This window comes from Globicephala melas, chromosome 20 (genome assembly GCF_963455315.2).
Source record: "Globicephala melas chromosome 20, mGloMel1.2, whole genome shotgun sequence".
Taxonomy (NCBI): domain Eukaryota; kingdom Metazoa; phylum Chordata; class Mammalia; order Artiodactyla; family Delphinidae; genus Globicephala; species Globicephala melas.
The window spans coordinates 37,377,018-37,392,348 of NC_083333.1; the positions used below are offsets into that span (position 1 = coordinate 37,377,018).

At 43.7% G+C, this 15,331-nt stretch overlaps 1 protein-coding gene across 32 annotated transcripts in view; it reads right to left on the reverse strand.

The window, feature by feature from the left end:
* LOC115849110 (ADP-ribosylation factor 2) overlaps positions 1-15,331 on the reverse strand; it is a 199,279-nt gene that overhangs the window by 166,513 nt on the left and 17,435 nt on the right. The window lies entirely within an intron of this gene.

A 15,331-nucleotide genomic window follows, 5' to 3' on the forward strand; every position in this document is an offset into this window, starting at 1 on the left:
TTGAAGCCAAAAGGGCTAAGTAACTCACTCAAGGTCAACTTGCTAATGCACAGGGGGCCTGGCCTCAGAACCCGCTCTTCTAACCGCGCCGTGTGAGAAACGCCGCAGCCGGGGAAGGGAAGGATCTTCATGGGACACAGAGGAGATGGCGCCCCTGGGGGACGGGGATCACTGACCAGGAGGGTGAGACAGTGCCCTCGCGGTTTGCTCAGCGCAGGCTCGGGCCCTCAGGCCTCTGCACAGGCTTCCTGCAGACCCGATCCTGCGCCCACTGGCTCCTGCAGTCTGCTGGCCTGAGCGTTCCCTATCAGGAGTGTGGTGGTCTCTAGGGGGCCTTGGCCTCCACTGCCAGTTGTGGGTCAAAGGAGCTCGGCTCTCAAAGCCTCGGACACCATCTCTACAAAAACAGCCATCCAGACGGTCAGCTCACTTTGCCCAGTGCCCAGATCCCAGCCAGCCGGGCTGCCCCCAGGGGGTCAGCTGAGTGAGGGTGGGTTCCCACAGTGGCTTTCAAAGGCCACCAAGAAACCCTCCTCTCCAGAACCCACTATCACTTCCCTCCCACGGTCCTCCCTCACTACCTGGGCCTTGTATTCTCCCTGGTCTGATGTCCCAAGCCATCACCTCTACTCCTCACTGAATAGTAATCACCCTCATCTGAATGTCACCTTGTGCCCGGCACTCTGTCGAGCCCACTGCGTGACTCATCTCGTTGAGTCTTTGTTGCTGCATCCTAGAGGGCAGGTATCATTCTCTTCTCCGTGCAGGAGGGAAGGGAGGTGTAGGGCATCCCCTGGTGGGCTGGGATTCCAACCTAACCTACCTGTTGGAGCCAAGCCATGCCCTTCAGCCTTTGTCTTCTTAGTGACGCAAGGGGTCCTGGGGCCCTCTCTTTTAGCACTGGCTTAGATACCTTCTCAGACTACAAAGCTTCATCTCAGATGAGAAATGAAGTCCGAACAAGGACGTTTCCAAGAGCAGAGATGGCAGCCTCTGTCACAGGGGAAGGAAGCCCATGGGAGTCATCTAAGTGCTAAGATGCCCCAAAGGGATCGAAGGAGCTGCAGACACATCATGGGCTGCAGGGGTTCACAGGGGTCAAAGGGCATGGCCAAGTAGGAGAGGCGGGGGCAGAGGAGGCCGGGGACACCCACTGCTCCATCCACTGGAGAGGGCAGAAAACGAGAAATAGAGGACTGCTGGTTTTAGCAGATAACTGGCCCTACAAGAAGACAAAGGTGGCAGTGGGAGACATTTCGTGCGGGCACAGATTCAGGATGTACAGGAAGTGGAAACCCAGGCTGGACTCACGGATTGCCAAACTCCCGGGTGTGGTCCCACCTGCCCTGGTTTATCACTAGCACCACTCTCAGGGCCAGAGTGCCATCTACAGGGAACCCTGCATCAACACGGAGGCTACTGGGGCTGATCTTAAGGGTTGCTGATCATCAGTCAGTGTCTGGTAATGATTGTAGGCCAGAAACCAGCGCCCAGGCAGCTGTCTAAAGCTTAGGGCAGTCACATAGTCACCACTCCTTTCCAGCAACCTTCTGAGTAATTCGGGAGGATATTATTGTACCCATTTTATGGATGGAGAAACTGAGTCTCAGAAGGCTAGAACCTAACTAGTTGGCAGTGGAGCCAGGCAGGGATTCCAGCTCAGACCCTTTGACAAAAAACTCTGTGCACTACAGCTGTCTCTCTTGTCACAGAAGAAAGAGAAGAAGTGTGGTGGATGAGATGGGATGAATGAAGTGAAAATCTGCTGGTTGGAGGGGTCAGAGAGCAAGAATTGGTGGCTTGGTTCTGTCACAGGCAGAGAGGACCTTGAACCTGCCAAACCATACGCACCCCAGCCAGGGAGACCAGACATCCCCAGACAGCCCATTCTCCTGGGTCTGTCAGCAGATTAAACACATGAAATTGAGCTGTTTAAGTGGGATTGTTGAGGGGGGTGAGGCGGAGTTTTTAAACACCTCAATAACTGACAAGATAATTGAGAACGCTCTTTTTTACTCTCTTTGGTGCCTGTCTTCACAGCAAGTCCTCGTCAGCCAGAACTTGGAGGCTGATGCTGTCTGCCCTAATGAGGAGAAAATACTCAAGTTGTCTAAACTCACTGATTTTTCTGAAATTTGAAACTTCGAATTTCCTGAGCCATGTTCTGTTAATTGGCCATCCAGATTCTCGAGCTTGTGTTTAAGTGTCATTGATACAAAACAAAGCGACCCAGTCAAGTTTACAATGACAGCTGTGCATCCGTTAGCCACATGGGAAGGGCTGACTCAGAAGTGGTTCACAGTGAAGTTATTTATTCCTGGGACAACCTGCTTTTACCACCCAACTTAAATCCCCCAGGAGTTTGTCCCAAGACTAGAAGGTAGCTGCTATAATATCCCAGGCTAATTGCAATATTATCCTAATGGAAGCCAATTACAAGGAAGATCGGCCTCGCCAGCCAACGCTTCCTCTCCTACACCCAGAGCTCACAGAGGTAGATTCTACTGTTCTGGATAACTTTGTCGTCTGACTATCTGTAATGCAGCTCTTTTTCTTTCTAATTTCCACTGTTGCACATTTATACTCCCTAATTAGTCACCAAGTATTTATTGGTTGCCTTCTGCCTGCTCATCCCTATGATGTTTGCTTTGGAATGGAAGCTCTAAAAGAGAAATATTTGCTCCTTTGGGGTGTTAGCCTCTTCTGGGGTCTTTAGTTAGACGAACAAGTAACATATATTGAGCAGTCTTTGTGTGCAAATCACTTGCCTGGAAATCCTCACATCTGAGAATGGATCCGTTGTGGAGAATTTCTAAGGTCGTTAAAGGAGAAAGAACTAGAAATGATATCGCCCTGGGACTTTTCTCTACACGACCCAGCCAGAAGAGCATAAGGAGAGAACTTTGATTTCATTCACTAACTCACCAAATATTTGTTAAACACCTACCCAGTGCCAGGTCCTAGGAGGCAATTTCACAAAAACAAAGGGATTGCAAAAACGAGCCCTTATCTCCAAGAGTTGACAGCACAGCAAGGAGGCTATATCTTTAGGATTTTTTAAATGCAAATCACAGCATGGAACAGAGTCAAGATTCAGGAGTGGTGAGGAAATTCGGCTCTGGGGAAGTCATAAGAAAGACTCATTCTGCTAAAAGTACAGCGTCCTGTAAGTTTCTACCTGTTTATGGCCGGCCTCAGTCCTCAGCAAGTTGAGAAATAGTAGAGAGAGCCACTCCTCTGGACTCATTTCTGACCCTCATTGTTGAAAAGAAGAAATGATGGTGCAGTGGGGTTCTCCAAAGAAATAGAACCAGTAGGATATAGAGTGATATATGAGAGGAAATTTATTATGGGAATTGACTTACACAATTATGGAGGCTGAGATGTGCTGTGATCTGCTGTCTGCAAGCTGGAGGACCAGGAAAGCTGGTGGCATAAAGAAGGCCAAAGGAGGGTCAACCTGGTGTAAGTCCTGGAGACCAAGGCCAAGAACCAGGACCTCCGATTCCGATGTCCGAGGCCAGGAGAGATGGATGTCTTAGCTCAAGAAGAGAAAGAATTCGCCTTTCCTCCACGTTTTTATTCTGTTCTAGCCCTCAATAGAATGGATGATGCCAGCCCACACCGGTGAGGATGAATCTTTTTCACTCAGTCTACTGAGTCAAATGCTAACCCCTTCTGGAAATACCCTCAACAGACATACCCAGAAACACCGTTTTACCAACCAGCTGGGCATCCCCTAGCCCAGTCAAGCTGACTAGTAAAATGAACTTTCACAGATGGGCTCACAGCGGTACAGCCCCCATCTGGAATGATGTCCCTCCACTTCCTGACCACGCCCAGCTTCCCAAACTTTAACCTTTGGACTCCCTTTCCCTGCATCCTAGGGCCTAGGTCTCGATGCTCAACCTACCTCTCCATCTTCTGCATCCTTCCTTGGTTAATTTTTAGCTTCTCGCTTCTCTTACAAAGACAACATTTAGCCTGAGTCATGACCTTGCATCATCCCTTCAGCCCCAGGGAACCACCCCTCCTGCAGGTCTTGGAAGGCAGGACTCCTCCCAAACCCGGATCATTCTGGCTTCAGAGGCAGGACCCACCCATCCACGAGAGGGTAATGAGACGCAGCTTTTAAAGAAATGCAAGTGGGGAATTCCTTGGTGGTCTAGTGGTTAGGACTCCGCACTCTCACTGCCAAGGGCCTGGGTTCGATCCCTGGTTGAGGAACTAAAATCCCACAACCTGTGCAGTGTGGCCAAAATAAATAAGTGAAAAAAAAAGAAAAAGAAAAGAAACGCAAGTGGTTGCACCAGGAGCTCACGGCTAAACCCAGATTTTAAGAGGCTGAGAATGAGAAAAACTAAAGGACAAATTATGAGAATGGATAGTTTCAGAAATGTTTACTAATGAGATGAATATGTGTTAAGTCATTTAGCACAGTGCCTAGAACGCAGTAAGTATTCAATAAATATTAAGTGGTATTCATATTAGTAGTAGTAGTATTGAATCTCAGAATGATGAGAGTTTATAATAAAATGTAAATGTAACAAAAGCAGCCTTTAAAAGCTAAAATTTTTTTCAGAGCAAGAATAACAGTCCAAGGCAGACAATGTGATGTTAATAAAACACTGAAAAAAGTTAAAGCCTTATTTCTCCTAATTTTCTTCCACTTCCTTTGTTAAAGAAAATAATATTCAACCTGGAAAGGTTAACAAACATGATTATGGAATAATGGGGACCCAAGATAGACAATGCAGCACTCTTGCTGCTTTGCACGAGCTCTTGATTCCAACTAAATATATCTGAAAATTTTCCAGTATGCTATAGAACCCCTACTGGTAAATCTTGAGAAATCAGGAGGCTGAGAGGGGTGGGGATAAATTGGAGATGCCCAGATTTGACAGAGAAAATGGATTCCAGAAATTACAGATTGGTATGTCTGCTGTTGATCTGTAGTCAGCTAGGTTTTGAGCCCTTATCAAAGATGGCAGGTGTTGCTGGTGGCCAAGGTGGCTTATTAAGGGTAATTGGTCAAATTGACCTCATTTCCTTATTAATAGATTGGTACATGGAGACATTGCTATACAAATTGTATACTTAATTTTAGCAAAGCACCTGACAGAATTTTTCAGGATTTCTGATGGGCAAGATGAAGAATAAGGGCTAGGTTTAAAGTATGACTACCAAATTGTAGGTGGCTGAATATCCACATCTGAGGAATTAAACAGGGACTTCCCTGGTGGTGTAGTGGTTAAGAATCCGCCTGCCAACGCAGGGGACACAGGTTCGAGCCCTGGTTCGGAAAGATCCTACATGCCGCAGAGTAACTAAGTCTGTGTGCCACAACTACTGATCCTGCACTCTAGAGCCCACGCGCCGCAACTACTGAGCCCACACGCCACACCTACTGAGGCCCTCGCACCTAGAGCCCGTGCTCTGCAATGAGAAGCCACCGCAATGAGAAGCCTGCACACTGCAACGAAGAGTAGCTCCAGCTTGCCGCAACTAGAGAAAGCCCACGCACAGCAACGAAGACCAAACACAGCCAAAAAATAAATTAAAAAAAATAATAATCAAAGAGTGCCCAATCCAGAGCACATTCTAGGTGCTCAGTAAATATTTGTTTATTTATTTATTTATACAAATACATGAATGAATCAAGCTAGAGGGAGGTTTCTGATGGCATGCCCTAATCTCGTTCAATATGTCTTATCAGTGATTGGGATGATGACTTATGAGTCATGATATCAAATTTGCAGAAAGTCAAACTTGGAGGGAGAACTGATACATTCAATGGCAAAATCCAAGATTCAAAATGAAGCCAATATACTCCCTCTCATGAGAGCACCGGAATCACAACTAGCTGCTGAACAATCATCGACGGGAAGACACTGGAACTCACCAAAAAAGATACCCCACATGCAAAGACAGTGGAGACGCCACAATGAGACGGTAGGAGGGGCGCAATCACAATAAAATCAAATCCCATAACCGCTGGGTGGGTGACTCACAAACTGGAGAACACTTATACCACAGAAGTCCACCCACTGGACTGAAGGTTCTGAGCCCCACATCAGGCTTCACAACCTGGGGGTCCAGCAACGGGAGGAGGAATTCCTAGAGAATCAGACTTTGAAGGCTAGTGGGATTTAACTGCAGGACTTCGACAGGACTCGGGGAAACAGAGACTCTACTCTTGGAGGACACACACAAAGTAGTGTGCACATCAGGACCCAGGGGAAGGAGCAGTGACCCCAGGGGAGAATGAACCAGACCTACCTGCTAGTGTTGGAGGGTCTCCTGCAGAGGCAGGGGGTGGCTCTGTCTCACCGTGAGGACAAGGACACTGGCAGCAGAAGTTCTGGAAAGTACTCCTTGGCGTGAGCCCTCCCAGGGTCCACCATTAGCCCCACCAAAGAGCCAGGTATGCTCCAGGGTTGGGTTGCCTCAGGCCAAACAACCAACAGGGAGGGAACCCAGCCCCACACATCAGCAGACAAGCGGATTAAAGTGTTACTGACCTCTGCCCACCAGAGCAACAGCCAGCTCTACCCACCACCAGTCCCTCCCATCAGGAAACTTCCACAAGCCTCTAAGATAGCCTCATCCACCAGAGGGCAGACAGCAGAAGCAAGAACTACAATTCTGCAGCCTGTGGAACAAAAATCACATTCACAGAAAGATAAACAAGATGAAAAGGCAGAGGGCTATGTACCAGATGAAGGAACAAGATAAAACCCCAGAAAAACAACTAAATGAAGTGCAGATAGGCAACCTTCCAGAAAAAGAATTCAGAATAATGATAGTGAAGATGATCCAGGACCTCGGAAAAAGAATGGAGGCAAAGATCGAGAAGATGCAAGAAATGTTTAACAAAGACCTAGAAGAATTAAAGAACAATCAAACAGAGATGAACAACACAATAACTGAAATGAAAACTACACTAGAAAGAATCAATAGCAGAATAACTGAGGCAGAAGAACAGATAAGTGACCTGGAAGACAGAATGGTGGAATTCACTGCTGCGGAACAGAATAAAGAAAAAAGAATGAAAAGAAATAAAGATAGCCTAAGAGACCTCTGGGACAACATTAAACACAACAACATTCGCATTATAGGGGTCCCAGAAGGAGAAGAGAGAAAGGACCAGAGAAAATATTTGAAGGGATTATAGTCGAAAACCTCCCTAATATGGGAAAGGAAATAGCCACCCAAGTCCAGGAAGCACAGAGTCCCAGGCAGGAAAAACCAAGGAGAAACACACCGGGACACAGTAATCAAATTGACAAAAATTAAACACAAAGAAAAATTATTGAAAGCAACAAGGGAAAAACAACAAATAACATACAAGAGAATCCCCATAAGGTTAACAGCAGATTTCTTAGCAGAAACTCTACAAGCCAGAAGGGAGTGGCATGATATATTTAAAGTGATGAAAGGGAAGAACCTACAACCAAGATTACTCCACCTGGCAAGGATCTCATTCAGATTCGATGGAGAAATCAAAAGCTTTACAGACAGCAAACGCTAAGAGAATTCAGCACCACCAAACCAGCTCTACAACAAATGCTAAAGGAACTTCTCTAAGTGGGAAACACAAGAGAAGAAAAGGACCTACAAAAACAAACCCGTAACAATTTAAAAAATGTTAATAGGAACATACATATTGATAACCTTCAACGTGAATGGACTAAATGCTCCAACCAAAAGACACAGGCTCGCTGGATGGATACAAAAACAAGACCCATATATATGCTGTCTACAAGAGACCCACTTTAGACCCAGGGACACATACAGACTGAAAGTGAGGGGATGGAAAAAGATATTCCATGCAAATGGAAATCAAAAGAAAGCAGGAGTAGCAATACTCATAACAGATAAAATAGACTTTAAAATACAGAATGTTACAAGAGACAAGGAAGGACACTACATAATGATCAAGGGATCAATCCAAGAAGAAGATATAACGATTATAAATATATATGCACCCAACATAGGAGAACCTCAATACATAAAGCAACTGCTAACAGCTATAAAAGAGGAAATCGACAGTAACACAATAACAGTGGGGGACTTTAACACCTCACTTACACCAATGGACAGATCATCCAGACATAAAATTAACAATGAAACACAAGCTTTAAATGACATAATAGACCAGATAGATTTAATTGATATTTATAGGACATGCCTTCCAAAAACAGCAGATTACTCTTTCTTCTCAAGTACACATGGGACATTCTCCAGGGTAGATCACATCTTGGGTTACAAATCAAGTCTCAGTAAATTTAAGAAAATTGAAATCATATCAAGCATCCTTTCTAACCACAACACTATGAGATTAGAAATCAATTACAGGGAAATTAAAAAAACACAAACACATGGAGGCTAAACAATACGTTACTAAACAACCAAGAGATCACTGAAGAAATCAAAGAGGAAATCAAAAAATACCTAGAGACAAATTACAATGAAAATACGACAATCCAAAACCTGTGGTATGCACCAAAAGCAGTTCTAAGAGGGAAGTTTATAGCAATACAAGCCTACCTCAAGAAACAAGAAAAATCTCAAATAAACAATCTAACCTTACACCTAAAGGAACTAGAGAAAGAAGAACAAAACCCAAAGTTAGCAGAATGAAAGAAATCATAAAGATCAGAGCAGAAATAAATGAAATAGAAACAAAGAAAACAATAGCAAAGATCAATAAAACTAAAACCGGTTCTTTGAGAAGATTAACAAAATTGATAAACCATTAGCCAGACTCATCAAGAAAAAGAGGGAGAGGACTCAAATCAATAAAATTAGAAATGAAAAAGGAGAAGTTACAACAGACACCGCAAAAATACAAAGCACCCTAAGAGACCATACAAAGAGACTCTATGCCAATAAAATGGACAACCTGGAAGAAATGGACAAATTCTTAGAAAAGTATAAACTTCCAAAACTGAATCAGGAAGAAATAGAAAATATGAACAGACCAATCACAAGTAATAAAATTGAAACTGTGATTAAAAATCTTCCAGGACTTCCCTGGTGGCACAGTGGTTAAGAATCTGCCTGCTAATGAAGGGGACAGGGGTTCTATCCCTGGTCCGGGAAGATCCCACGTGCCGTGGAGCACCTAAGCCCGTGCACCACAACTACTGAGCCCACGTGCCACAACTACTGAGCCCACTTGCCACAACTACTGAAGTCCATGCGCCTGGAGCCCGTGCTCCGCAACAAGAGGAGCCACCGCGATAAGAAGCCCGCACACCCCAGTGAAGAGTAGCCCCCGCTGACCACAACTAGAGAAAGCCCATGTAGAGCAACAAAGACCCAACGCAGCCTAAATAAATAAATAAATTTTAAAAATAAAATAAAATAAAATAAAAATCTTCCAACAAACAAAAGTCCAGGACCAGATGGCTTCACAGATGAATTCTATCAAACACTTAGAGGAGAGCTAACACCCATCCTACTCAAACTCTTCCAAAAAGTTGCAGAGGAAAGAAAACTACCAAACTCATTCTGTGAGGCCACCATCACCCTGATACCAAAACCAGACAAATATACTACAAAAAAAGAAAATTACAGACCAGTATCACTGATGAATATACATGCAAAAATCCTCAACAAAATACTAGCAAACAGAATCCAACAACATATTAAAAGCATCATACACCATGATGAAGTGGGATTTATCCCAGAGAAACAAGGATTCTTCAATATACACAAACCAATCAATGTGATACACCATATTAACAAATGGAAGAAAAAACGTATGATCATCTCAATAGATGCAGAAAAAGCTTTTGACAAAATTCAACACCCATTTATGATAAAAACTCTCCAGAAAGTGGGCATAGAGGGAACCTACCTCAACATAATAAAGGCCATATATGACAAACCCACAGCAAACATCATTCTCAATGGTGAAAAACTGAAAGCTTTTCCTCTAAGATCAGGAACAAGACAAGGATGTCCATTCTCGCCACTATTATTCAACATAGTTTTGGAAGTCCTAGCTACGGCAATCAGAGAAGAAAAAGAAATAAAAGGAATACAAATTGGAAAAGAAGAAGTAAAACTGTCACTGTGTGCACTTGACATGATACTATACATAGAGCATCCTAAAGATGCCACCAGAAAACTACTAGAGCTAATCAATGAATTTGGTAAAGTTGCAGGACACAAAATTAATGCACAGAAATCTCTTGCATTCCTATACACTAACAACAAAAGGTCAGAAAGAGAAATTAAGGAAACCCTCCCATTTACCATTGCGACAAAAAGAATAAAATACCTAGGAATAAACCTACCTAGGGAGACAAAAGACCTGTATGCAGAAAACTGTAAGACACTGATGAAAGAAATTAAAGTTGATACCAACAGATGGAGAGATACACCATGTTCTTGGATTGGAAGAATCAATATTGTGAAAATGACTATACTACCCAAAGCAATCTACAGATTCAATGCAATCCCTATCAAATTATCAGTGGCATCTTTTACAGAACTAGAACAAAAAATCTTAAAATTTGTATGGAGACACAGAAGACCCTGAACAGCTAAAACAGTCTTGAGGGAAAAACACAGAGCTGGAGGAATCAGACTCCCTGACTTCGGACTACACTACAAAGCTACAGTAATCAAGATAATATGGTACTGGCACAAAAACAGAAACAGATCAATGGAACAAGATAGGAAGTCCAGAGATAAACCCACACACCTATGGTCAGCTAATCTATGACAAAGGAGGCAAGGATATACAATGGAGAAAAGACAGTCTCTTCAATAAGTGGTGCTGGGAAAACTGGACAGCTACATGTAAAAGAATGAAATTAGAACACTCCCTAACACCATACACAAAAATAAACTCAAAATGGATTAGACACCTAAATGTAAGACCGGACACTGTAAAACTCTTAGAGGAAAATATAGGAAGAACACTCTTTGACATAAATCACAGCAAGATCTTTTTTGATCCACCTCCTAGAAGAATGGAAATAAAAATAAACAAATGGGACCTAATGAAACTTAAAAGCTTTTGCACAGCAAAGAAAACTACAAACAAGACGAAAAGACAATGCTCAGAATGGGAGAAAATATTTGTAAACAAATCGATGGACAAAGAATTAATCTCCAAAATATATAAACAGCTCATGCAGCTCAACATTAAAAAAACAAACAACCCAATCAAAAAATGGGCAGAAGACCTAAATAGACATTTCTCCAAAGAAGACATACAGATGGCCAAGAAGCACATGAAAAGCTGCTCAACATTGCTAATTATTAGAGAAAGGCAAATCAAAACTACAATGAGGTATCACCTCACACCAGTTAGAATGGGCATCATCAGAAAATGTACAAACAACAAATGCTGGAGAGGGTGTGGAGAAAAGGGAACCCTCTTGCACTGCTGGTGGGAATGTAAATTGATACAGCCACTATGGAGAACAGTATGGAGGTTCCTTAAAAAACTAAAAATAGAATTACCATATGACCCAGCAATCCCACTACTGGGCATATACCCAGAGAAAACCATAATTCAAAAAGACACACGCACCCCAGTATTCATTGCAGCACTATTTACAATATACAGGTCATGGAAGCAACCTAAATGCCCATCGACAGATGAATGGATAAAGAAGAAGTGGTACATATATACAATGGAATATTACTCAGCCATAAAAAGGAACGAAATTGGGTCAAGTGTAGAGATGTGGATGGATCTAGAGACTGTCATACAGAGTGAAGTAAGTCAGAAAGAGAAAAACAAATATCGTATATTAACGCATATATGTGGAACTGAGAAAAATGGTACAGATGAACCAGTTTGCAGGGCAGAAATAGAGACACAGATGTAGAGAACAAACGTATGGACACCAAGGGGGGAAAGTGGCAGGGTGGTGGTGGTGTGATGAATTGGGAGATTGGGATTGACATATATATACTAATATGTATAAAATGGATAACTAATAAGAACCTGCTGTATAAAAAAATAAATAAAATAATATTCAAAAATTCAAAAAAAAAAAAAAATGAAGCCAACAGATTGGGATGATGGGCCAGGGCCTAGAAGAAATGAAAAGAGACAAGTGTCATTAATGAGGTTCCTGAAAGCAGCCGAACAAATGTAGAAGAGGGATGTGGCTTCATGGCAGTTCATGGAAGAGATCTGACAAAGAGATTGGAAATGATCAGAAGCTAATGTGTTACATTAGCATGAAGTATCTGCCAAAGCACAATGGCAACCTTCGGCTACACAGGAGTTTCGAGGAAGAACGGTCCCAGCGCACACTGCTCCAGCAACAACAGCTCATATTTATTGAGTGCTTACTGTATGCCAGTACTGTGCTGTGCCTACATGAGTGATTTCTTGATACTTCTTGCATCGTTTTGATCAAAAAGGATGTCAATCATCCTGGCAGAGGGAAAAGTCTGTTTGTATGTAAGACTGAGCAGAAATATAATGTGTGGAGTCCGTGAATTGAGGGCAACATCATAAGAGACAAACAGTGGTGGTGGGAGAATTAGGGTGTTTACATTCCTGGGACCCTCAGGGGGAGGTGAGCAGTGAATCAAGTTAGATTTCAACCAAATGGAGCCATTGACCTGACTAAGGCTGAATTATGTAGACCCAGCCTAGGGGTCTCAGTGTGGTGTCCTCTTACTCAAGTGAATGCATTGCAAAGGGCTGGAATAACAATAACTAAATTGTGGAGCAACACATTGTCCAGTGAGCCCCACCCTGGGGGTTGTTTGGGAGAGGGGTTTGTGCAGTGGATAAAGGGTGAGATTAAGAAGACACTCTCTTGAAAACAATGCCATGGGGACTTCCCTGGCGGTCCAGTGGTTAGGACTCCATGCTTCTACTGCAGGGGGCATAGGTTCGATCCCTAGTTGGGGAACTAAGATCCCGCAGGTCGCACGGCATAGCCAAAAAAAAAAAAAAAAAAACACCAAGAAAAAAGAAATAGGTGGACAGACTGCTACAGCTTAAAAAAGATTAAAGAAACATAAACAGGGACTTCCCTGGTGGCTCAGTGGTTAAGAATCTGCCTGCCAATGCAGGCAACACGGGTTCGAGCCCTGGTCTGGGAATATCCCACATGCCACCGAGCGAGTAAGCCCGTGCGTCACAACTACTGAAGCCCATGTGCCTAGAGTCTGTGAAACAAGAGAAGCCACCACAATGAGAAGCCCGCGCACCGCAACGAAGAATAGCCCCCGCTCGCGACAACTAGAGAAAGCCTGCGCGCAGCAATGAAGACCCAGCGCAGCCAAAAATAAATAAATAAATAAAAATTTTAAAAAAATAAACAAATGTAATGGATAAAACCTGATTGGATTCTGGTTTGGAAAAAAAAAACCTGCTATAAATGACAACTGGTAGACAATTGAGGAAATTTAAATATGAACTGGAAATGAGATATTACGAAATGAGTACAGCTTTTCTCAGGTGTGATAATTCTCTTGTGTTTATGTTCAGAATATCTTCACGTTTAGGAGATCTGGGCTGAAATTTTTAGGGGTAAAGAGTCATGGTGTTTGCATGTTATTTTCAAATGAATCAGCAAAAGAAGTGTATATAAACAGAGATCTAAAGAACCAATGGAACAAAGTGAACAATTGTTGCATCTAGGTGAAGATTTTCTAAATCCTGCTTTCAACTGTATGTTTGAAAATTTTCAAATAAAAATGTTGAGGAAAGAAAAAGAAGGGAGTTACAAATATGTAAGGAAGCAACTCCTTGAGCGTCTGAGTCGGGCCCATCAGCTGATGTTGGTTGCCACTCCTTCCCCATCGCCACACCCCCTCTACCAGGGACCAAAGCTCCTTGGGAGGAAAGCCCTGTAGGCAGAGATGGCAGATCCCCTTCCCCTATTGGTTTGTGTGTATCCACTGGGCTGATTAGCAGTTGTGACAGCTTGCTATTTTGGATTGCTGTCCTTTACTCTAGCCATCACCAAGCCAGGCCAAGCCCACCTAAAGGGGTTGGACAGCAGAACCCTTCAGAAAATGAGAGTCAGCACCACCCTGACAATAATTCAGACGGAGACACTGAGGCTCAGAGAAGTTTGTACTTTTAACCATGGTCATACAGCTGGCCTGTAGTGGAGTGAGGATTTGAATCCAGAGAGCCTTAACTCTAGGATCCAATCTGTTAACCACAGTACTGGGCTGGCATCTGCAGAATATCGGGCCCACCACTGGCCCCGCATTTTAGGAAGGATGCTGACAGATCAAAGCAAGTATGGCAGGGAGAGCCACTAGGAGAACAGGAGAGGCTGGAAATCTTGTCCTATGAAAAACCTCGGGGACTTCTATACAGGATAAAAATGACTTGGGGGGAATGCAACGACTGTCCTCAAGCGCTGAAAGAGATGGTATATGGCAACGCAAAGAGGGTTATTCTGCACAACAGGCTAAGAGATAGATTTCAACTTTCTAAGGATTAGAGAGAGTCATCTCAAGCTAGAATGGGCTGCTTTATGAGGTACTAAGCTCCCTGACACTGAAAGCGTTCAAGCAGATGCTGGACAGCCATTGGTCAGGCTTTCTACTCTGAGATGCTACTCTCCCTCTCTTCTCAAAGTGCCTACAGCACTGCTGAGACCTGCCGAGTTGGCACCCTCATCGCTATTGGTTTCCTGATTATAAACTTCGTACAGCTTTACTGAATATTCATGTATCATACAATTCACCCACGGTAAGCAAACAATTGGATGGTTCTTAGTAAATTTATAGTTACACAACCACCGCCACAATCCAGTTTTAGAACACTGTGATTATCACTTTTGCTTCCCAAGAACATTATCAGCATCCAGGGTAGGTCTGGGTCTCCACTGGCCTCAGCGCATGTCTGTGCCCTGGCTCTTCCCCTTCATCCACCGCTCATTCCCCTGGCGTGTCAGCTGACACAGTTCTGCGCGTGCTGCTGTGTCCCTCCCCAGACGTCTCCACTGGGCACTTTTGCTGCCTTCCCTCCACCTCTGGCAACCTCTGGAGGCCAGAGCCCACGGCAGTAGTATGTACTGGAAGGACATGGGCCCTGGTGCCCCAGACCTGCATTTGAATCATGATCACGTGGCCACCAGCAAATCACTTTGTATCCTTGAACCTTGGTTTTCCCCTTTGCAAAGCAGATATAATACAAGTGCCTTGCTGGGTGTGATGATTAGACATGATATGTGCAAAGTGCCTAGAAGAGTACCCAGTATGCTCAGTAAATAGCAGAGATTACTGCTTCACGATTACAATTGTCGGGGCCACCTTTATAATTATTGGCAGTCAATTCCTGGGTGCTCTGAGTGCCTACTTTGTCTTTCTCTTCCAGGCA